Here is a 23,201-nt window from a genome sequence, read left to right on the forward strand (position 1 = left end):
TTAGTCACAGACACTGCAGAACCACAACTAGCATGTAACATAAGAACTCATCTGATGGAATTCTTACATCCAAGCCAGTATCGTCATTAGCAACCGACCTAGCATTAGAGCAGCATGCATGCTAACCTCTTCGTATCCGGCTGCTCTCAGAGCTGTTCTTGCTTTCCATGGCTGCTGGGCGTTCAAGCTCCATCAGTGTATCGAAGGGATCTGGCGACGGTGTCAGCAGGTGGTTCTTCCATGACAACCTCTGGCGCTGCCTTGGCGACAGCCGCTTCTTGGCTAGCCTCCTGTGTTTCAGCCATCACCATCATCGTCTGCACCGTCGCTGTCATCATGTCATCAAAGCCAAAGTATTTGATCTTGTAATTAGAATGGCCATCGGAGTTGTCACTGCTGTTCTCATCCTGCTGGCCATCTGCATCGTCAAACCAAACAGGTCCCGCTTGCTGTCCTTCTTCGGCTTGGCCTGGGTCTGCCGGATCCTGCTGTGAAAACATCATCAGTACCGATCTTCATACTATTCCTGCCCATTTCCTCTTTAAGCAGCCCAACAATTCAATAAAACAAAAAGCTGAACAAAAACAACAAAAAATGTTTTTTAAAATTATATGAATGTCCACTACACAACAGATGTCCTATGAATAATCATTAATGAATGGCTATGATTCATTTCTAATATTGTAAAATTTATTTTAGCTTACCTTTTTAACTTCTGTAGAATGTAAATAACAGTTCAGAGAACAGTTTCGAACCTTGGTGTCAGGAAATGGGGTTACACAATCAATCATTTTCAAATTCAAACACCCAAGTGTATTAGGGCAGAAAACAGATCAGCAGTTAACCTGAATAATTAGAATAAATATAAATAAATAAAAACAACAACAACAAAAAATTCACTCAAAACAATTTTCCCACGGCTGAATAATTAGGCCGGTATCGGACCCGATCTTCCCCTTCGACAATCTTAAGGACAATCGTGATGACACTGAAGATAATCTTATCAGATATTCCTGCCATGTGTGGGTGTTAAGAGCGCTCTGATCGGCTCGGAAGGGCGTCAGGAGCACTCTGATCGCAAATTGGGGATATTCAACATGTTGGATTTTTTGGCCCGATATCGCTGTGTGTGTTGGGTCCTCCGACCAAACGAGCACACAGCTGCTGAATGTGACGTGCAGCCAATCAGAAAGCGAGGTGACGGACGCACGGAGCGGCAAATAAATCAACACGACTGTTCTGACGTACCAGAAAGTCTGGTGGTCGCACTGTTCCCCACTCCTTTAAAGAACGCCTTTTCTTTTCTTTTTGTATTGTTTTTTCCCCCTGTTTTAAATAGTCCACAAAGTATCTCCGTTTGTTTACTCTGAAGTCACGTTTAATCTCGAGAGATTTTGCGAGATTTTCTGTCTGAGTTGGGAATGTTCGTGTGTTAAATCTGTTCGTGTGTGGTGGTGTTGTCCTTACCGTGTGGCTGAACACCACAAACTGTACAACCAAACCTGTTAGAGCTATGATTTTTTTATCTTCACGTGTGTGGTCTCTCAGGTTTTGGAAACCTAAAGATAATTTTTAAATCCTGTCGTGTGAACCAGGTTTAAGTCTAGTTAGCAGTCAGGAAATACAAACCGCTAATAGTGGACAGTAGGCCAGCAGCAGCCACAACAACTGGCTTCCACAGTGACAGTACATGACATGCACAGGCTTCTCATAACATGACACTCTAAAAGTAGGTGTTCATTCAAATGAGAGAGAGAGAAATAAAAAAAAAAAACACCTTTCATAAACCCTACTTTACCAAGTTATGTTACAAGACAGCAACAGACATGACAGAAACTGGAATACTTCCCTGGGCAGAGGGATGGATACTGGTAAGATTTTATTGATATTGATGCCATTATCAATTCCGCTTATCTATCCAATTCCTTATCGATTCCCTTATCATTATCTCTGTGTACTAAAGTAGGCTTTACAGGTTTTCTATGTCAATAACATTTTATTGAGTCTTAAAGTAAATAAATCTGAAACTGGTCACTGGATCCTTGATCTCTGGACATAAATAAAAAATAAACAAAATCTGTAGTTTTCTCAAAAGCATTTCCTTTCAAATAATGACAAATGTCACTCCATACCTCTGAGCTGAGCTCTTGCAGCCGGTTGCACTGCATGTCAACGCCATAAAGAACGCAGAACGTCTCATTTTGGGAGGTAAAAAAACGTTTTAGTCTGTTGTAGTTTTGTTGTCTATATTACCTTTGGACAGGGGTGTCATTTTATTTAAAATTCGCTTTGAAGTTATTAATTCCGACCCGATTCTAACTTGACTCGGCAGAGAGCCGCACAGCGTTTGGAGCTGTGCGAACAGAACGGAGGACGATTTTCATTTCTTGCTCGCAACAAGAGTCCTAGTTAGTGACTTTCATCCGCACAAAAGTGACTCACAATTGACATTTTTAAATGGCTCTGAGAGGGGTTAAGAAGCGGACTTGCCACTTCGGAAAAGCAGCCAAGCAGTTGGTTGGAACACTGATTCGTTGCTTCAATTTTCAAGCAGAGCCACTGCAGAAGCGGTTGATTACAAACCCGCTGCAGGGTCTGAAATCAACATAAAGAAATGATCATTTAAAACACCCTCAAAAACAACAGCCACTCTGAAGGACCCATAAGCGAATGAAAGGCTATTAATGTCGGTGGATCGAATAATTTCTTAGCGATTCTCGAAAAAAAACGGTTCTCGATACCCATCCCTAGTGCGGCACAAACGTCTTTCCAAGCATCTTTTTGCAGACTTTTATTACTTTTTACTTATTAAGATGCAGTATGTGTTTCGACATATCCCAATATGAAAGGCATCAGAGGGGCCGTGCAAAGCTTATGTGCGTGATGGCACACATAAGGAATAGGAGGCTTTTTGGGGAGGGGGAGTTTATTGATGCCATTTTATGTTTAATTAATGCTTAATCTCATGTACTTGCTAAAGGGATGGGTAAAGTATAGGCATAATGACTCGAGATAACGTGTTGCAGTTTGGCACGACAGACATAAATTGCACTGATTGTCGTTTTGTCCTATTGGTTGTGGGAGATGGCCAAGAAAATAGTGTCTTTTTCTCTATTTTTGACACTGGCATTTGACCAATCTGCTCCAAAAGATAAATCACCCGGAGACAGGGGAGGTGATGGTCTAGTGGCTAAGGTGTTGGGGTTGAGTCCAGAAGATCATGGGTTCAAATCCCCACCTGACTGGAAAATCAGTAAGGGCCCTTGGGCAAGGCCTTTAATCCCCTATTGCTCCCGGTGTGTAGTGAGCGCCTTGTATGGCAGCACCCTAACATCGGGGTGAATGTGAGGCATAATTGTAAAGCGCTTTGAGCGTCTGATTCAGATGGAAAAGCTATTCGAACAATTTTTTTCCGTTTTATTTTCCGTGGAATAGCCCTTCAAAACAAAAACAGTGGCAAGAAAGCACCGTAGCTATGGCATGTGTCAGACTCTGAGCGATTCAAGATACCCGCAAAGGATTACATGGAAGGAGTAAACTTTATCCCATCTTTGAAACCACTGAGAAGTACAAGTGTTGGACTCGAGTCGTGCTTGCGGTCGACCAAATTTGTCAAGTCAATGTCAAGAAGGACAAATACATCTATTCCAAGCACTTTGTTGGTGAAGCTGGGCCAAGTATTGAGCATTCCCGAGTTCTGGACCTTATTCCAGCCAATGTTTCTCCTTAAGCAAGTATGAGGGTAGGCTGAAAAGTTCTAAGGCTGACTATGATGCAGTTGTCGAATTGAACAAATTCAGGGTTATTTTTCTACATAGTCTCCCTGAAACTCCACACACTTCTTCCTGCGGTGCTTGAGTGCTTCGATTCCCTTGGCATAGAAGTTTTCATCTTGAGAGTCAAATAGTGCCCATGGCAGCCATCACCTCATCATTGCTCCGATAGTGCTTCCTAGCCAAGTTTTTTTTTTCAGGTTTGGGAACAGATGAAAGTCTGAGGGTGCCAAGTCAGGGGAGTATGGTGGGTGATCTACCAGTTCGAATCCACACTCATGGATAGTGGCCATGGCCACTGTTGACTTGTGAGCTGGGGCATTATCTTGATGGAACAGCACCCCTTTCGTCAGCTTTCCTGGTCACTTCTTTTTGATAGCCTCGCGTAACTGTCTCAGTAGGTTAGAATAGTACTGTCCATTTATGGTTTGTCCCTTTTCAAGATAGTCCACAAACACAATGCCCTGGCATCCCAGAAAACTGAAACCATGACCTTCCCGCAGACAAAACGACCTTGGCCTTCTTTGGAGGTGGTGACCTTGGGTGTTTCCACTGCACTGATTGTTTTTTTGTCTCTGGTTCAAAGTGGTGAACCCAACACTCATCCTGGGTAAAAAAAATGTTCCATGTAATTGGCTGGATCCTCTTCAAATTGAGCCAAGTTTGCCTTCAACATGACTAGCCTGGTGCGTTTCTGATCAGGCGTCAGAAGACGTGGCACCCACCGAGCTGACACCTTTGACATTCCAAGTTCTTCATGCAGAATATGTTAAATTCTCTCACGGGATATTCCCACAGCATCTGCTAGCTGATTAATCGTCGATCGTCTGTCGTCCATCACCATTTCATGAACAAGGTCAATGTTTTTCTGGGTTGTGGCTGTTGCAGGCTGCCCAGACCTTGGGTCGTCTTCAAGGATCTCTCTGCCCCTCTTAAATTCAGCTGCCCACTTCTGCACTGTAGATATGGAGGGAGCTTCATCCCCTAATGTAGCAACCATATCTGCATGAATGTCTTTGGGCTTTAACCCCTTCTTATGCAGATACTTAATCACACCGCAATGCCAGATTTTGTCCATTTTTGCCGTTTCCCTCTACCACGCACTTTCAAACTTGGCTTTGAACCACAAACTACCTCACAACCTGGAAGAAAATAACACAGTTAGTCATCAGAAGAGTTGAACTTAATGCATGCCAAGTTTTATTGAAATGGCATTTCTCCTTCTTGGTGAGCCTTAGAACTTTTCAGCCTACCCTCATAAGTCATGTTTCCCACAGGGCAGACGCTAAAAGTCTAAAAGAGAGACTGTCATTTTTGTATTTTCTCTACAGTTATCAGTGGTATAGTGCTCATAGCGGTAGACATCGCATCAATTAGTGCACCTGAATCGCGCGCTTCATATGCAAATAGCCATAATGTTGTTAAAGTACGTTTTAAAGCTATACATAATACCGTGAAACTGCGGTATTTTTGCCCACGGTTATCATACCGCCCAAATCTCATACCGGCCCATGCCTAGTAGTCACAGACCAAAACAGTTGCATAACTGCTGTCTGACGTCACTTTCAGCTGTTCACTACCCCCTCCCCCACCAGACACTGCAAACACGTAAAGCTCCTCCCTCCCCCAAAGCTTTACAAGGTGTGAAAAGTATCAGATGTGACAAAATGCATGTTTTTTTAGTGTTCAGATTTGCAAAAATGCCTTTTGAAAAGTATTTCAAACAGCCTACAAATGAGGCTTGAAACAAATTTAGGAAAGGATATAAATAAATATACAGATTTTGTGCAACTTTTGACTGTTCAGACACTGTGACATGGACTCAGGTTCAAATCGGATATAAATTGGACCTTTACTGGCAGTCTGCAGATGACCTGTGTGTTGCTGTACCTTGTGTTTTGTAGTTCACTCTTCTTCCGCTGCCACCCTGCTTCTTCCACCTCTGCTGTACTGCCAGAAACAACACTGCTACTAGCAGCACCTGCAGTTGTGTCACTGCTAAACTCTTCCGCCCCTCGGCCCTGAAAGGTGACATTGCACATCGACACCGAAGAGGGGTGGAGCACTGTGCAGTCCCTCGCCCTTCCCTGCGGCTCTCCTGCTGTTGTTTTGTGGCTGCTGTCAGATGTGGATTTCGGAAGGTCAGCACCAAAATCAATGCTTGAAAAGCCACTGGAGTCCCAGGTTTTGTTGGAGCCCTGTTTGTTGGGCCTCCTGTATGTTCGGCAGTTTGAGTTTCTTAGTAGCGATGACGAGGCGGACACCTGCGAGTATTCAGACGTTTCGACAATGAAGTCCAAATCACCCGCGAGGGGCCTCACTCTCACTGGGACTCTGCAGCTGAGGAGGAGAGGGAGGCTTCTCAATCCGGGTCCGTCCAGGGTCACAGCTGCGTACAGTGCTCCCAAATGAGGTCCAAAGCGTGGGGGCGGGGTTGCGGGGTTCTTGGCTGGGCGAGGGTGAACGAAGACCTATGATAGCGCTCCAGGTGTCGTAGGTGGGATCTGCATTGGACCCTGTCTTCAGGGTGGTGGTCTGTGCCATGGGCTTCCTGTCACTCTCAGACGCGTTTTGGTACCAAGAGTAGCTGTGCTGGTTCTCCAATGACAGGGATGAACTCTGGTGAGACTTGCCTATCGAAGAAAATCGGAAGAGAAATGACAATGACTGACATATACACAAGTTCCAGTACCACTCCACCTTACAGACTGTGATAAGGCATTTTTTTAAGAAACACTTTGGCGATATAACCAGTTTGACTGGAGAATGTGAACTCTGATCTTTAGATGTTGTTGGGGACAGGGATGGGAGTGGGTGATCCATGTAGTCATAATTATCTTTGCAAAGAGGCTAACTTATACACTAAGCTAATGAGTTTCACCATGCATCTAAAAACAGCTATTTATCTACTGTCAAAATTTCACACCTCGGATGTGGAACCGATGCACTCTAAACTCAGTCACTGTTTGTTTTACCCTCACTGACTGGCAGAGGGAAAGAAAAAAAAATGTCTTTTGTATTGATAAAGAAGAAAAAAAAAAAAAGGCTTCCAAGTTGGTTAACTGTGACAACATATGCTACGGTTACACAAATTTCTTTTTCAAAGATCTTAACATACTACATGTAGCTTTCACACACAGACTGAACAGATAAAGAGCACTGTGTCAAAATGTTCTGTAGTCAATATCCTGGCAGGACAAGAAAGACTGTGGATTCCTTATCTGAGCAAAGACCGCCATCTGCTTCACAGCATAACATCAGACAACACGTGTGTATCAGTGTGAAGCTGCGGTCTCTACAACTGCACAGCAAAACTACAAACTAGGTCACTTTGCACCTTCAGTCTTCTCTGACCTCATTTACTCATCAAAGGAAATGAAATACACAAAACATTTCACCAAGAGCATTTTCACTCTGCAGCTGAAAAACAAAATTAAACAACAGGTTTTGTACCAAAACACTGCAAACCGTTTGTGTGACGCAGCCACATTAGCCGTGTTAGAGCTGCTGGACATCGCTTGTGTAACAATACCACGTTACCCACAGTAGTGCCACTGCATATCATTTATGTCACATAGTCATTACCCACATTAGGGATGCTGTGCATCATTTATGTAACAGTGCGTTACTGCCAATGTGTATTGTTTATGTAACAAAGCTGCGTTAGCCACGTTAGAGCCGCTGTGTATTGTTTATGTAACAAAGCTGCATTAGCCACGCTAGAGCGGCTGTGTATCGTTTATGTGACAAAGCTGCGTTAGCCACGCTAGAGCCACTGTGTATCGTTTATGTGACAAAGCTGCGTTAGCCACGCTAGAGCTGCTGTGTATCGTTTATGTGACAAAGCTTCATTAGCCACGCTAGAGCCGCTGTGTATCATTTATGTGACAAAGCTGCGTTAGCCACGCTAGAGCCGCTGTGTGTCGTTTATGTGACAAAGCTGCGTTAGCCACGCTAGAGCCGCTGTGTATCGTTTATGTGACAAAGCTGCGTTAGCCACGCTAGAGCCGCTGTGTATCGTTTATGTAACAAAGCTGCGTTAGCCACATCAGAGCCACTGTGTATCGTTTATGTAACAAAGCTGCATTAGCCACGTTAGAGCCGCTGTGTATTGTTTATGTAACAAAGCTGTGTTAGCCACGCTAAAGCCACTACGTACTGCTTATGTAACAAAGCTGTGGTAACCACGTTAGAGCCGCTGTGTATCATTTATGTAATAAAGCTCTGGTAGCACTTTAGAGCCGCTGCGTATCGTTTATGTAATAAAGCTCCATTAGCCACTTCAGAGCCGTTGTGTATCGTTTATGTAACAAAGCTGCGTTGGCAACGCTAAGCCACTACGTACTGTTTATGTAACGAAGCTGTGGTACCCACGTTAGAGCTGCTGTGTATCGTTTATGTAACAAAGCTATACTTGCAACATTAGTGCTGCACTGCGTTTTGTAGCTGTGTTAACCATGTTAGAGCTGCTGCGTATTGTTTATGTAATGAAGCTGTGTTAGCCATGTTCGACCACATTACACCCGTTTTGGCATCCCTTCATTAATTGGCTTCCTGTCTCTCTGAGATCGGATTTTAAGGTGCTGTTTCTGGCCTATAAAATTATTCACGGACTGGCACATCCTTACCTGGCTGACTTGGTTAAGCCCTACTTACCGGCTTGGGCCTTGCGTTCGCAGGGTGCAGGAATGCTATGTGTTCCTAGGGTGAATAAAAAGTCTGCAGGTCACAGAGTCTTTTCTTACCATGCCCCATCTCTGTGGAATGATCATCCCGGAACAGATACGGCACTCGGACTCTGTGGCGATTTTTAAGTCTAGAGTGAAGACCCATCTTTTTCCCTGTTTTATTGTTAGTATTTTATGCTATTGTGTGTATTTTTTAATTCTTTTTACTTTTTATGTTTTTATTATTTTATTGTGCTTTTTAAGCTTTTACTTCATTTTGTTCTGTTTTTCGAGTAGTGATGTGTGAAGTGCCTTGAGGCAACCTGTCACGAATTGGCGCTATATAAATTAATACATTTGAAATTTGTGTATTGTTTATGTAATGTAGCTGTGTTAGCTATGCTAGAGCCGCTATGTATCATTTATGTAACAAACCGCATTAGCCACTTTAGGGCCTCTGTGTATCGTTTATGTAATGTGGCCATGTTACCCATGTTAGAGCCACTGCTGTTGAAGAATGGTTGTGTGTCCTCCAACAGTCTAGACTGGTTCCTGTCACCACCCAGCCATGATACCCCTCGACTAGACATAGTATTGTGTGACCCTCCCTGGGCGTTGGACCTGCTCCCGGTGTGCAGTGTGACACCCGGCCTCTCTGCTTGTGGAGGCTCGGCTGAGGCTGGCTTGGCAGGAGAGGACTTGCTGCTGGCCTGCGGAGCAGTGCGAGAGGACACTGGCTTGGATTCCTCATCGCTGTCGAACCCAAACGGGTCATCCAGCTCGTCTCCACAGGGACAGGGCCGCTTGTGCACCTCCTGGACAGAGTTGTTCCTGGCAGCACCAGCACGCTTGGAGCTCACCTTGGCTTTGTAGGTGGTGTCACCCCATTTGGTGCTGAGGGTACCTCTCTTAGTGGACAGGACCTCATCAAACTTTGAAGTGCCCTCGCCTCCTTTCCGGCTGTAGGTTTTACCAAATCTGGATGTCATTGTTGCATCTGGGTCATATTCTCTGAGAAGACAAGGACACCACAAACAACATGTCAGATACAAATTGCTAAGAACATGTGGCACCCGCCAGAGATTTTGCTCAAGCTGCTAATACACAGCTCTGTAAATCATTTCATCCCAGCCAATTTATGTCAACAGGAACTCAAAAACAATAAAAGCTATATCATCTCAAAACTCACCAAATTAAAAAATAATAAAGTGCATAACAAGAATTAACTGATAAGTTCAAGGTGAATTTTTATGCACCAGAACAATACTATAAGGAACTTTGTTTTGCCAATGTATTATCCCATATAGCCCAAATTAGTCAACAACTATTTTCATAAATCAATTAGTTGTGTAAAATCTTTTTCTTCGAGTCTCTGATTTCATTATCTTAAACGTGAGTATTTTATTTTAGTGGCTGTTTTACTCCTCCCTAGTAAATTGAATACTTCTGGGATGTAGACAATAAAGACATTTGAAAGCATCATCTTGAGCTCTGGAAAACAACAACTGGCATTTGTAACTATTTTATGGACCAAACAATGAGCGTATTTTCTAGAGTATAAATCTCACCTGTCAAAACAATAAATAAATAAATAAATCTTGAAGAGGGGAAAGAGAGATATAAATCGCACCAGAGCATAAGTTACATGTTTTTTTTTCCCCCGAGTTAGCTTCAATAGGCTCAGATGAAGCCCAGCAGGGAAAAAAAAAAAAAAAAAAAAGGAAAGTTGCAGTTCCTTGAATGGCCACTTGAGGCTGGCTTCAAAAGCAAACAGGTTCCCATTCAAGTCCATGTTAAAGTATTAACAGTCTGGTACACATAACCCACAAGGATTTTATTTATTCATTTTTTCTGGTTGGGGGGGGGGGGGAGCATTAGACCCATAGGATAAATAATATTTTTTCCTATTAACCCAGGCGCTTTAAACAAGTTAAAGTGTAATTAACATATGTAATTTTTTTACATAGTATTTACAAGTATTTTTTACAAGTATTTAAGGCTAAAATTACACAACAGTTTTACACAACAAATTTATCCTTTCCTTGTGCGCAGTTACTGAAGAGATAAATATTCAGATTTTGAACTGCACACCACTAAAAACCAGGAACTTCCTGGCGAGTCCCGAAATTGGAGAAGGAAGTGATATCAGTGCCAGAACCATCATCTTAATAGCCCCATTAATTTATGGATTTTTACAGGCTACTGACAGCCCCGATTCCACCGAGTGGTTTGGGTGGGAGCTGCACCGTGTTTTCGGTGTGAATGGTTTTGATATTAATACTAATGTGCTACACTGCTAACATACAGTACATTAACTGTATTCAAGAAGAACGTATTCATTTTAAAAATAGCTGATATTTTCAGTCCCTCATGTCATTTTTCAGATTTGAAAGGTATGTACCTATTTCTAAGAAAAAAAAAAATCCACACTTCGTCACCTTTTTTCTGATGTCACAGATAGTAAAACGATTTTGTTTAATCTGTTGATTCCGACCAAACAGCTGGCACAAAAACTAAAAGAAATTAAAAACGCACAAAACAGTTCATCTCCACCTGCATGCCGAAATCACCTGCATTCTTTAATTTTTTTTATTTTTCTAATCACCATTCTGTGTTCTGAACTCTGCAAACATCATCACTGTTGTCAGACTGAAGGTTTTCCTCCAAGGTTTAGGCTCTTTCATTGTCATCTAAATAAGGCTCAAAACCATAACCTCACAGTTTCTTCAGAATCACCTTCAGACTGAACTTAAAAAAAGCTCCACACTATCCGAAAACAGCTTGACCTCGCTGTGTTTACAACTGAACTGGGCTTAAATCACCAAGTGCTGTTCTGCTGATGACGTAGCAACAACATAAGCTAACGGCTGAAATAGACAGCAGGCTTCAGACAGCTGTTGCTTATCCTTCACCTGAGCACATAGACTTTTATTGTTCAGGATTTTTTTAAGTATCAACATTTCATTGTTTTTAGTGATCATTTGTGCACTTTTTTTTTTTTGGTGTCATCTACACTTAAAAAGACTCATAACATTCTTTTTTTCAATTCATTGTTCTCCCAGGAGTCAGGACATCTTCCATTCAGAGTTGTCAGCTTGTCATTGTTTTCTAACACGTCTATACTCAGTTTAATTCAAAGCATTTGAAACACGTTTTGAACAAGGATCATGAGCCTGTATGTAAAGGAACACATCACTTACTGTGCTGCAACCTGCTGGAATGTACATCCACATGAAATTTATATAAATTTCAAATTTAGAGGCAACAGTCAGCACACAGCCTGTACAACCACAAGACTGTACATTGTTGGTGTTAGCAACATAAACAGAGAATTAACAAACCACTGTTCATTGCAGAGGAGTGTAAATGTTTGTAGTTGTAGGAGGGTGAATTTACAGCACTGTGGTGATGAGAAGTGAATGAGTTAGTCAGCCCATCCCACTCAGCTTGTGCAACCAATCCCTTAAAAAGCAATAAATGATATCACCGTGTACATCTCCAATTTATAACAACAACAACAATAATTAAAAAAGGACAATAATTAAAATATTTTAAACTCTGATGCACAAGCTCAATCAAAAACCACATACACAACTTTTAAGTTCAGAGAATGGAACTCTGGGTAACAACACTATTCTATGCTTTTTCAGAAGAGGGCACATGAGCCGACACAATATCCTGAAGTCAGTCAAGTAGGGATGACTCCAATCTGCCCCCTAGTGGATAAACTATTTCATTGTTCAGGTGCAAAGTGTCAAGTTGTCTGTGTTGCCAAATATTTATTAGAAAAAAAAAAAAAACAATTTCAGCAGAGCGGGACCAACATGTTGGTTGGCCAATATGAGCCTTTCACAAAAATATCTGTATCTATGATATTTCTGCTGATATGAAAATTTTTATTTGCCGAATAAACAATGCAGAAAAACACTTTAGCTGTTGGAAATGGTGTCATCCCACAGCTTATTTCAGATGGCATTGTTTACAATGCTGTCAAGCATGGCTCGGACCCCCGTCACCCCTTAGTCACATTAGCTGTAACAGGCAAAGCGGCAAAGAGGCAAAGCGATTAGCTGTCATTCATTTTCAGAGTGGGCTTTTTCCAGAGGCAAGAGACATGTGGTCGCTGTGTAGTCAGCTAGACAGGGCAAAAAAATAGATTAGAAGTATCATTTTATGCAAATGCTGAGCGATGCAACACATCAACTGCCGATCTGAGTGATGGCATCTTGATGTACCTTGGCTGGTTGTTGGTTACATTCATATTTTTTATAATAAAGATCACGTTTAAGTTGTAAAACATCAAACCTCTATTATATTTCATTGTCATAAAGGTTTGAAAGCAAAAGGTTAAGAAACATTGCCATTTTTTATGCATATATCACCAGATTTATTAGCACTCTCTGATATTGGTATTGTCCCCCCACCCCCACCCCAAAAGTCCATATCAGTCAGGCTCTAATGAAAACCAAATTCATCCATCCAACTTCTATTTAACATTCTTACAGGACCACTGATGGTAATGCTCATTTACAATGATGTCAAGATTACAAACAAAGAAACAGACAGTATCACATAAATATCAATTAAAAAATTTTACAAACAGAAAGTAAAAAAACACTGATTTTGTTTTTTTAAGTGCCCAAGAGGTGTGTGAACACTGAGTTTTAGGCTACAGTGCAACCGATTACCTAGCGAGTGAGGCAGGCAGTGGGGTGATTAAAAAGTGGACCACACTTGGACGACAGCAACGATTAAACATGTGGTAGCAGTTTGAAATAGTGATGCGCTTTATCTTGCGGCCAATTGGTTACAACAGAGATATTAAAAGAGCTTGCTGACGCCAACCAAAAACACAACAACAAAATGACAAGATTCTCTTTAGTAAAGTGATGTGGTCCCTTACAGGGACTTGATTCAACCAAATTATGCTCAAACATAAACATGGTGGCCACGTGGTTAGTGTATTTGGTTTCAGTGTGGACGGTTCCCGGTTCAAACCACACCCCTGCCACATTTCTCCATGTAACGTGCAGTTGCGTCAGGAAGGCCATCCGGCGTAAAACTTGTACCAATCAACATGCAGATCCACCTTGGATTTGCTGTGGCGACCCAAGTGGAAACAAGGGAGCAGCCGTAGGGACTTACTCATGTTCAAACAAATAGTGGTATACTTTGGATGTTCAGTTCAAATACAATAATTATCAGATAAATTTTGTTCCCATCATCAGGTCAGCAACACAAGAACATGTGGTTGATGCACAGATGCAGTGCAATTTCATGTTCCCATTCTGGCCTTATGGCCAGCCCATGGATTAAAATGCATATGGCATTTCGTCCAGAATGTTGAACACTTGTGAAAAACCATCAAACGCTCCTCAACAGCTCAGAGAGCTGAATAGATATTGTGTCAGGAATTGTTGATGTGCCGGTATGCAGGCTGCTGAAACCAAATGCCCCTGGTGGGATGAATAAAGTTGTCTATGTCTATGTCATTCATGGGGGAGGTGATGGTCTAGTGGTTAAGCGTTGGGCTTGAAACCAGAGGATCCTGAGTTCAAATCCCAGCCTGGCCAGAAAATCACTAAGAGCCCTTGGGCAAGGTCCTTAATCCCCTAGTTGCTCCTGGTGTGTAGTGGGCGCCTTGTATGGCAGCAGCCTGACATCAAGGTGAAAAGCGCTATATAAATGCAGTCCATTTACCAGTCATTTTCGATACCCGCTTTCTCCAATCAGGGGTCAGGGAGGGGGGAATATATCCCAGCAATCGTCAGGTGAGAGGCAGTGTACACCCTGTACAGAACACCTGGCTAACGTAGGGCTGAATCGGGAAACATTTGAGTGAATACATTGATTCTGACAACTTCGACTCATAAGGACAATAAACACCGCATACACACAGACACACAAAACATCTGGTCACATCTGACAAGTGGGCTTACAAGTGTGGTTTCTGAACACTGCTCTGTGGGTGCCATTGGAAACAGGTGTTTTAAAATGCTGGGAAACATCAATGCTGGATGTAAACTGACAGAAAACAGTAAAGCCACCTTGACAATTGCACAAATTTGATCCCTGCACTGGTATGCAATCAAAGTTTACAACAGTTTATGATGGGTTTACTCATTGGCATGCAAGATTGTGTGCCAGTGTGGGTATCAAATTTGTGTAAGTGTCAATGTGGCTTAACACTTGAACACAGACAATGCAATTAAATAATTCAAATTAAATAACAGTGATTTTGTGGCTTATTTATTATTGTCATTTTTTAAAAATCACATGAAAAACACAAAATGCTAATTTGCAGGATTGCTTGGATTTGACAGAGGAAGTATAAACTCAATAAGTTTAGTTCAAACAAAAACTATAAAGTCGAGATTTTTTAGAAATTGTAAAATTTACAGGTTTCTGCCTTTGATTTCATTTATTCATTATTAAAATGACGTATAAATTGTTAGAACAACAATAACAATAATAACTGGATATCACATTTACGTGTTAGCACTTATGCACTTTGTGGATGACAAAAACAAAACGATTAAACAAGAAAATTTGAAAAATCGGTTTATAAAGTAATTACTAGTTGAACAGCTGGTTTAACAGAACAATGCTAACGTTAGCTTGGTGCTAAACTACAGCTGTCAGTACCGGCAACAAACGAGTGAATTTAAGGGAATAAGCTGTGTTACTATGAATAACACACACGATGGGCAATAACTTATCCATAAATAAAAGGAATTATTAGACTTATTGGTTTGCCATCAGCTACACACCTCAGTCAGCGCTAACGTTAGCTCAAGTTTTAGCTGCTATCCGTTAGCATCGTGTAACAGCAACAGCGTAGCGCAGTCGGCTAAGTGCTAACCACTGCCACAAACTGACATCACAGCCAGGAAAAAAAAAAAGGGAGCCGACAAACAAATCCGTTTAATACCGATTACCGAATAGGAAGCGATGCGGATGTTTCCACTCACTTGGTGCGTTGAAAAGCCAGACGGCCGTTAAAGTGGCACAGACAGGACCGGGCCTGCTTTCTCTGCACAGTATAAACAAGGCCGAACAGACGCCGGTACCGGCACTCGAGTGGCTCTGATAGTCGAAAACAAAACCGCACACGCCGACGGTTTCACTGCGACACCACTTAAAGCCTCTTATACCGGAATCGGACAATATTTGTACATTAAATCGCAGCCGATTGTCTCCACCGGACTGCGACGAAGGCTTCCATTGGACTCCCCCCGCTGCGTCAAGGTAACTGCAAATAGTACAGTGGGGCAGGAAGTAATAAAAACTGCTCTTTAAAATAAAATCAGAATCAGAAAGCCTTTTATTGTCATTACACATTGGTACAACGAGATTAGGGCCATCCAGTTGCAGTGCAATAAAATAGAATAAAAATAGTGCAAAATAAGAGATAAAAATAGTGCAAGAGTATATCAAAAACAAGATATGAAGAAAAATTCAACAATCTAAGGAAAATATATATATATACAATTGACACTAGTGCAAGGTGCGGCTAGGATATAAATATATTGCACAGAAATGTATATTGTCCATGGGTGATTGGGTTATTGCACATGATTAGGATTGCACGAGGACGATCAGTGCATGCTAGAGTTCAATGTGGTTATGGCTTTGGGGAAGAAACTGTTTTTCAGTCTGTTTATTTTTGTCCTTGTGAGCCTGTAGCGCCTCTCTGACGGCATCAGGTCAAACAGGGCAGAGCCAGGGTGAAAGCAGTCTTTGGAGATCGCTTTGGCTCTGCTGAGGCAGCGGGAGGTGTAAATATCCAACAGGGAGGGCAGAGGGCGGCCGATGATCTTCTGTGCTGCCTTAACAACCCTCTGCATTCTCTCCCTGTCAGCAGCGGTGGAGCTGCCAAACCATACTGTGATGCAGTATGTCAGCAGGCTCTCAATGGATGAGCGGTAGAAGGCCAGCAGCAGGTCCTGAGGACTCTCAGGAAGTGTAGCCGATGCTGAGCCTTCTTGAGGATAGAGGAGATGTTGTTGGACCAGGAGATACAGTCTGAGATCAGGACGCCGAGATACCTGAAGGTGTGGACCCTTTCCACACGCTCGCCGTTGATGAGAAGGGGGGCAGGGTCAGTGCAGTGTTTCCTGAAGTCAATGATGATCTCTCTGGTCTTCCTAGTGTTTAGAGCGAGGTTGTTCTTTAAGCAGCAGGCTGCCAGCTGCTGGATCTCCTCTCTGTAGGCAGCCTCATCACCTCCGGAGATGAGACCGACCACTGTGGTATCGTCTGCAAATTTGACGATAAGGTTGTTCTTGTGGGCCGGTCTGCAGTCGTAGGTGTAGAGGCAGTAGAGGAGGGGGCTCAGCGTGCAGCCCTGTGGAGAGCCGATGCTCAGCGTGTGGGTGGAGGAGAGGTGGGGGCCGAGTCTCACAGTCTAGGGACGGTTGGAAAGAAAGTCTTTAATCCAGGCACATGTGAGAGGGTGGAAGCCGAGAGTGTCCAGTTTTGTGGTGAGTCTGTCTGGGATTATTGTGTTGAAGGCAGAACTATAATCCACAAAGAGCATTCGGACGTAGCTCTGCGGCTGCTCCAGGTGGTTTAGAGCAGAGTGGAGAGCTACGGTGATGGCGTCCTCTGTGGATCTGTTTGCCCTGTATGCAAACTGGTGAGGGTCGAGGTCTGGGGGGAGGTGGTCCTTGATGTGCCACCAGTCTCTCAAGAACCAGTCTCTCAAAGCACTTCATGATTACCGGAGTGAGGGCCACCGGGCGGTAATCATTCAGGCTGGTGATGGGAGACTTCTTCGGCACCAGGATTATGGTGGAGGTTTTCAGGCAGGACGGGATGACTGCTTGGTCCAGGGAGAGGTTGAACATCCTGGTGAAGGTGGGGGCGAGCTGGTTGGCACATGCTCTGAGCACCTTGCCAGGTACTCCGTCTGGGCCAGCAGCTTTCCTGGGGTTCACTGCAAGGAGTACTCGCCTGACATCATGCTCTTTTACAGTGAGTGGGGTGGTGCGGGGACCAGGTGAGGGCGGGGGGAGGGCAGGAGCAGGTGGGTGCAGCTGGGAAGATCCGAACAAAGAAGCTGTTTAGCTCCTCTGCCAGTGGTGCACTCAGGTCCACTGTTGGAGCATCACAACCCCGGAAGTTTGTGATGTCATCTATTCCCTGCCACACCCTCTGTGCGTTGTTGCTAGACAGATGGGACTCTATCTGCATCCTGTGGTCCGCCTTTGGTCTTTTTACTCCTCTCTTCAGGTCAGCTCTGGCAGCACTATACAGAGCTCTGTCACCTGACCTGGAGGCAGCGTCGCAGGCCCTGAGGAGTGAGCGGACCTGGCTGGTTATCCAGGGTTTCTGATTTGGAAAAGCCCGGATGGTTTTTGTCACAGTCACATTCCCGATGCAGAACTGAATGTAGTCCAGAACCGTTCCGTGTGTGTCTCCAGCTCATGATGTTCAAATAGGACAGGAACAGGAAAAATCTTGAAGTGAAGGTTCAACCATCTTGTTAATTTGTAATTTATTTATTGCTGTGAAATAAATGCGCAAAGTACATAAAAAGTAGACATCATGAGTGTGACTGAGGGCTACAGGCCCTGAAACTATATTACATACAACACACGTAAATACAATCAATCGAAAACAAATATAAAAAATAATCACAATGTTCCTCAAAACAAATTGATTGTTGCTCATACAGTGAAATCAGATAAACCGTTGCAGATGGAGACAGTACAGAAATTCATATTATTCAGTCTGGTTGAAAAAAACCCCACTATCATCTGGTTCATATCCATTTAGTATTTTAAACCCTGCTAATAAATCACATCTCATTCTTTGGTTTTCCAGTGTTGTTGATTTGAAATCACTTAATCTGGATTAAGATTCCAAATCAGATCATTCTGGTATAAATTTCATAACTCTTCTTTGGACACCCCCACCCCCAACATCTCCATCTATAAACTCTAGGAACCTATACTGGTTTTCCAGGTACGTTCAACCCGGAGTCCAGATCAGACAAGATGATGCCTATGGGACTATTAAATCCCTTCTGGTGTGGGGACTTTTGATAAACATCAGAAGGACATGGAGAACGTCTGGATGTGAATGATTCATCTGGCTGCTTATGTTATTGCATCTTGATTTGGAAGAAATGCAAAAATCAATATTTTCCATTTTCCACGTTAATCTGCACCCAGGTCTAAATAAAGAGGCTCAACAGTTCATGTCCCCATCGACATCCACCTGTGGGCTTTCCAGGCCGGATGAGACCTGTAATCTCTCCGTCCACTGGTCATCCACTTCAGGCATTCTTTGCAGGTGGACATGTCCTATTAATCTTCTAAAAAGGAAGAATCAAGCAGGCATTTTAATGCTGTGGACAAACCATACCAACTGGGATAGCGAAGGAGCAACATCGTGACTCCTGTAGGAGGTCACGTAAAAGATTGCAAAACTGAGAATTTTGCCTTGCACCACAGCTTTTCCCTGGTTGCTGCAACTATTTTCTCTTATGCATTTACTTTAAGTCCCATTAAGGATTTTACTTTGAAAATCCCAACGGAAATTGCCCTTGTGTGCTCCAACTTTCCGCTACCGTAATCATTGCAAATGTTGCATTCATGTATCTTCTTCAAGCTCGTAAAAAGCTGCGTTATTTGACAGGGCCGCTGCAGCAGGCTGTTCACCGACCGAAGGGTTGGCGGTGTCCTGGAGCAAGACACCGAACACAAAAACGAGTCTGTATAAACTTGGGAGAAGATAAACGAAAAGGAAATTGAATCACATGTTCAGCAGTACAATAAAGAAATTTAAATTAGTGTAAATTAAATTCACATATTCTCTATGTCTACACGCAGAGCAGTTTAAGTCTGAATTAGATCGAGGATCTTCAACCAAAGAGACCACCTGGTTGTGCTGAGTGGTCCATCACTTTCCAACAATAACCAATCTGCAGCAGTTTCCAAGGTTCTCAACAATCGGACAGCTGCGTTCTAGATCACATCTACAGAAACACACTGCATGGACAAAATATTGTAGGCGATGTTTCCTCGATGTAACCACTCGCTTGATTCCAGCGAGATCCAAGGATCCTCCAAAGACACCGCCTACCAAAGACATCCAGTCTTCACCCTAAAGAGCTGCATATTCTTCTGCAAGAATATCAGCATCACCAAGCACCTCATGACTCCACAAGATCTTAGGTATCATAAAAGTTGAACAATTCAATTTTAATTCAGTTTATTTCATTTACAGTTGCATGCAAAGGTTTGGGCACCCTGATAAGTTTCATAATTTTCCTTTATAAATCATTGGTTATCTGGATCAGAAATTTCAGTTAAATATATCATATAGCAGATGAACACACTGATATTTGAGAAGTGAAATGAAGTTTCTAGTATTTACAGAAAGTGTGCAATAATTATTTAAACAAAATTAGGCAGGTGCATAAATTTTGGCACCCTTGTCATTTTGATTTGCATCCATTTAGCACTAAGTATTGGAACACAAAAGTGGTTTGGTAAGCTCATTGACCCTTGACCTCCTTACACAGGTGAATCCAATCATGAGAAAGGGTATTTCAGCTGGCCATTTGCAAATGTTTCTACTCTTTCCATCTCTTCTAATGAGTGGCAACATGGGAGCCTCTAAACAACTCTCAAATGATCTGAAAACAAAGATTGTTCAACGTCCTGGTTTAGGGGAAGGATATATAAAGCTATTAGATTTCATCTGTCAGTTTCCACTGTGAGGAACATGGTGAGTAAATGGAAGACCGCAGGCACAGTACTAGTTAAGGCCTGCCCTGAAGTGGCAGGTCAAGAAAATTCTCAGATAAGCTGAAGTGAAGGATGGTGAGAACAGTCAGTCAACCCACAGACCTGCTCCAAAGACCTACAACATGATCTTGCTGCAGATAGTGTCTGTGCATCGTCCAACTATACAGCGCACTTTGCACAAGGAGATGCTGTAATGCAGAGGAAGCATTTTCTGCATACACACCACAAATGGAGTCGCTTGAGGTATGCTAAAGCACATTTGGACAAGTCAGCTTCAATTTGGAATAAGGTGCTGTGGGCTGATGAAACTGAAATAGAGTTATTTGGACATAAAGGGCAGTATGCATGGCTGAAAAACACAGCATTCCAGAAAAATACTTGCAACTACAGTAAAATTTGGAGGTGGTTCCATCATGCTGTGTGGCTGTGTGGCCAGTGCAGGTACTGGAAATCTTGTTAAAGTTGAGGGTCACATGGATTTCAGTCAATATCAACAGATTCTTGAGAACAATGTTTACGATTCAGTGACAAAATTGAAGTTGTGCCGGGGCTGGATCTTTCAACAAGACAATGACCCTAAACACTGCTCAAAATCTACTAAGACATTCATGCAGAGGAACAAGTACAATGTTCTGGAATGGCCATCTCAGTCCCCAGACCTGAATATTACTGAAAATCTATGGTGTGATTTTAAGTAGTCTGCCCATGCTCGGAAACCAACAAATCTGACCTGTTTTGTAAAGAAGAATGGTCCAAAATACCTTCAACCAGAATCCAGACTCTCACTGGAAGCTATAGAAGTGTTTAGAGGCTGTTTTTTTCTGCAAAAGGGGATCTACTAAATATTGATGTATTTTTTTCTGTTGGGGTGCCCAAATTTATGCACCTGCCTAATTTTGTTAAAAGAATTATTGCACAGTTTCTGTAAATCCTATAAATTTCATTTCACTTCTCAAATATCACTGTGTTTGTCTGCTATGCAATATATTTAATGGAAATTGCTGATCCAAACAAACAATGATTTACAAAGGAAAATCATGGATATCATCAGGGGTGCCCAAACGTTTACATACCACTGTTTATAGCGCCAAATCATAGGTGGTTCACACAAGTAAGGTCTAACTGGCGACAGTGGTAAGGAAAACTCCCTCTGATAATTTTGAGGAAGAAACCTCAAGCAGTCCAGACTCAAAGGGGTGGCCCACTGTTTAAGTCATACTAAAACATTTTTAACAATACAGGAACATCAAAATTGAGAATTAAGTCCATGCAGATGTCCAGAACACCACCAGTTGGTTGGGGAGAGGAAGAGGGGATTGGGTCTTCAGATCCAGTCTTGGAGCATAGTCCATTTTGCAACTGCTGTAGTCCAACTTCATTTGTACTCATGGGTGTAGCCGCACAGGCATCAGCACCACAGGCACCGTCAGTGGGCGACCCCTGCCTGGAGTAGATCAACTCATGAAGGGTTAACATGCTAGACTGTCAAACTGTAAGCCATGGCTGTAGTTTAAATAGTCAACAAAACAAGTTCAAGGCAGTTTTCAGGTCTTCTCTCAAGGTCTAAGCAGCACTGCATCAATAGTGTCAACTTCCTTTGAATGTTGGGGTGGTTTGAAAGCTGTTGTCTCTGGAAAACTCCTGACAAGTCTTTGTAAGGGTCAAAAGGGGCTCAATTGGGAAACAAAACAAAAATCCCAATCTTTGACAAGTATCAGCTAAGCAGCTTTTTAAAAAGCAGAGTGGTAGCCTTAACATTAATATCTAAACTGTTGCCAAAATGACAGCTCCAATTTACATGGTGATTTAACACCAAAACTGTTCAAGTTGGATGTTACTAATGTTGGTCACTGACCGCTGATGAAGAGCACATTGATCTTTCCATGTTTCTGATGAGTGGCTTAACAGGTTTGAGGTAGGGCATAGTAGTTTTTACCTGAAATCATCAAAACATGGAAATCGGGTATTGCAAAGGCTTTGCGTCTGTCTCTGCTCAGCATAATTCCAGTCCTATTACTGCTAGAGTCTTCAAATTCACAGGGAACATTCTTGGGATAAGTTCAAAGATGGCTAACCTTGACCTATTTTAGCATGTCAAAAAGTCATATTCTGTTTACTTCTTTTATGTTATGAATCATGCAAATTCTTTTTTTTTTTTTTTTTGAGGGGCAGGTGTGACAGCCAATCAGAGTAGAGCAGCATTGTGACGTCACTGGCTGGTCTCTTTCTGGTGCCCAAAACCCAGTTTGTGTAAATAGAACATGTTTCTCATATATTATGTAAAAGCTAGTGAGAGCACTTCTAAAACTGATAACACTTTTTGTAACCTGATAACACCTCTAGAGTGATTTACAAGACTTTTCACAGACAGTGTGGCGACATCACTAGCTGGTCTAACTAGCTGCTAATGGCGCTTCGTTTGTGTGTAAATATAACATCTTTCTCATATTATGTAAAAGTTACCGAGAAATAAACATGTCAAAAACTGAAAATGCTGTTTTTATAACCTGATAACACCTCTGTAGTGACTTACAAAACATCTCATGTCATCCTGCACACAATGTTCATCAGCAACCCCAGGTTTGGTAGAAATACCAGAAAATTTTAAATTTAGTTTGCCAATGTCAACTTTGAATGATGTTAAATATTGCAAGAGCAATTAAAGTTCATGTTTTAATATCATTTGATAATTTCAACATCTTAAATGTTATTGGATGTTTTGCCAAAGCTGATATGATCAGTTTTAACCATAATACTCGTGGGGCTCTTGTACCAGAGAACTATTGTAGAACAATTACTCTCCTAGGGAAGAGTTGTTAAAAATGTAAATTCTTTGAACAGTGACATGAGTACAGGGTTTGCTTAAGAGTTTTATTAATGATTACAATCAGTTCCATTAAAGTAATATATAAAAAAACGTGATCTATATGTGCACATTGTTCATTTAAGGCTTTCCAAGAGTGAAAAAAAAAAAATCATGATCTCAGTTTACCAGATGGTAT

At 42.2% G+C, this 23,201-nt stretch overlaps 1 pseudogene; it reads right to left on the reverse strand.

The window, feature by feature from the left end:
- LOC117530528 overlaps positions 1 to 9,429 on the reverse strand; it is a 57,385-nt pseudogene extending 47,956 nt beyond the window's left edge.
- Between the last annotated feature and the right edge of the window lie 13,772 nt (positions 9,430 to 23,201).

The sequence above is a fragment of the Thalassophryne amazonica genome, chromosome 18, assembly GCF_902500255.1.
Source record: "Thalassophryne amazonica chromosome 18, fThaAma1.1, whole genome shotgun sequence".
Classification (NCBI taxonomy): domain Eukaryota; kingdom Metazoa; phylum Chordata; class Actinopteri; order Batrachoidiformes; family Batrachoididae; genus Thalassophryne; species Thalassophryne amazonica.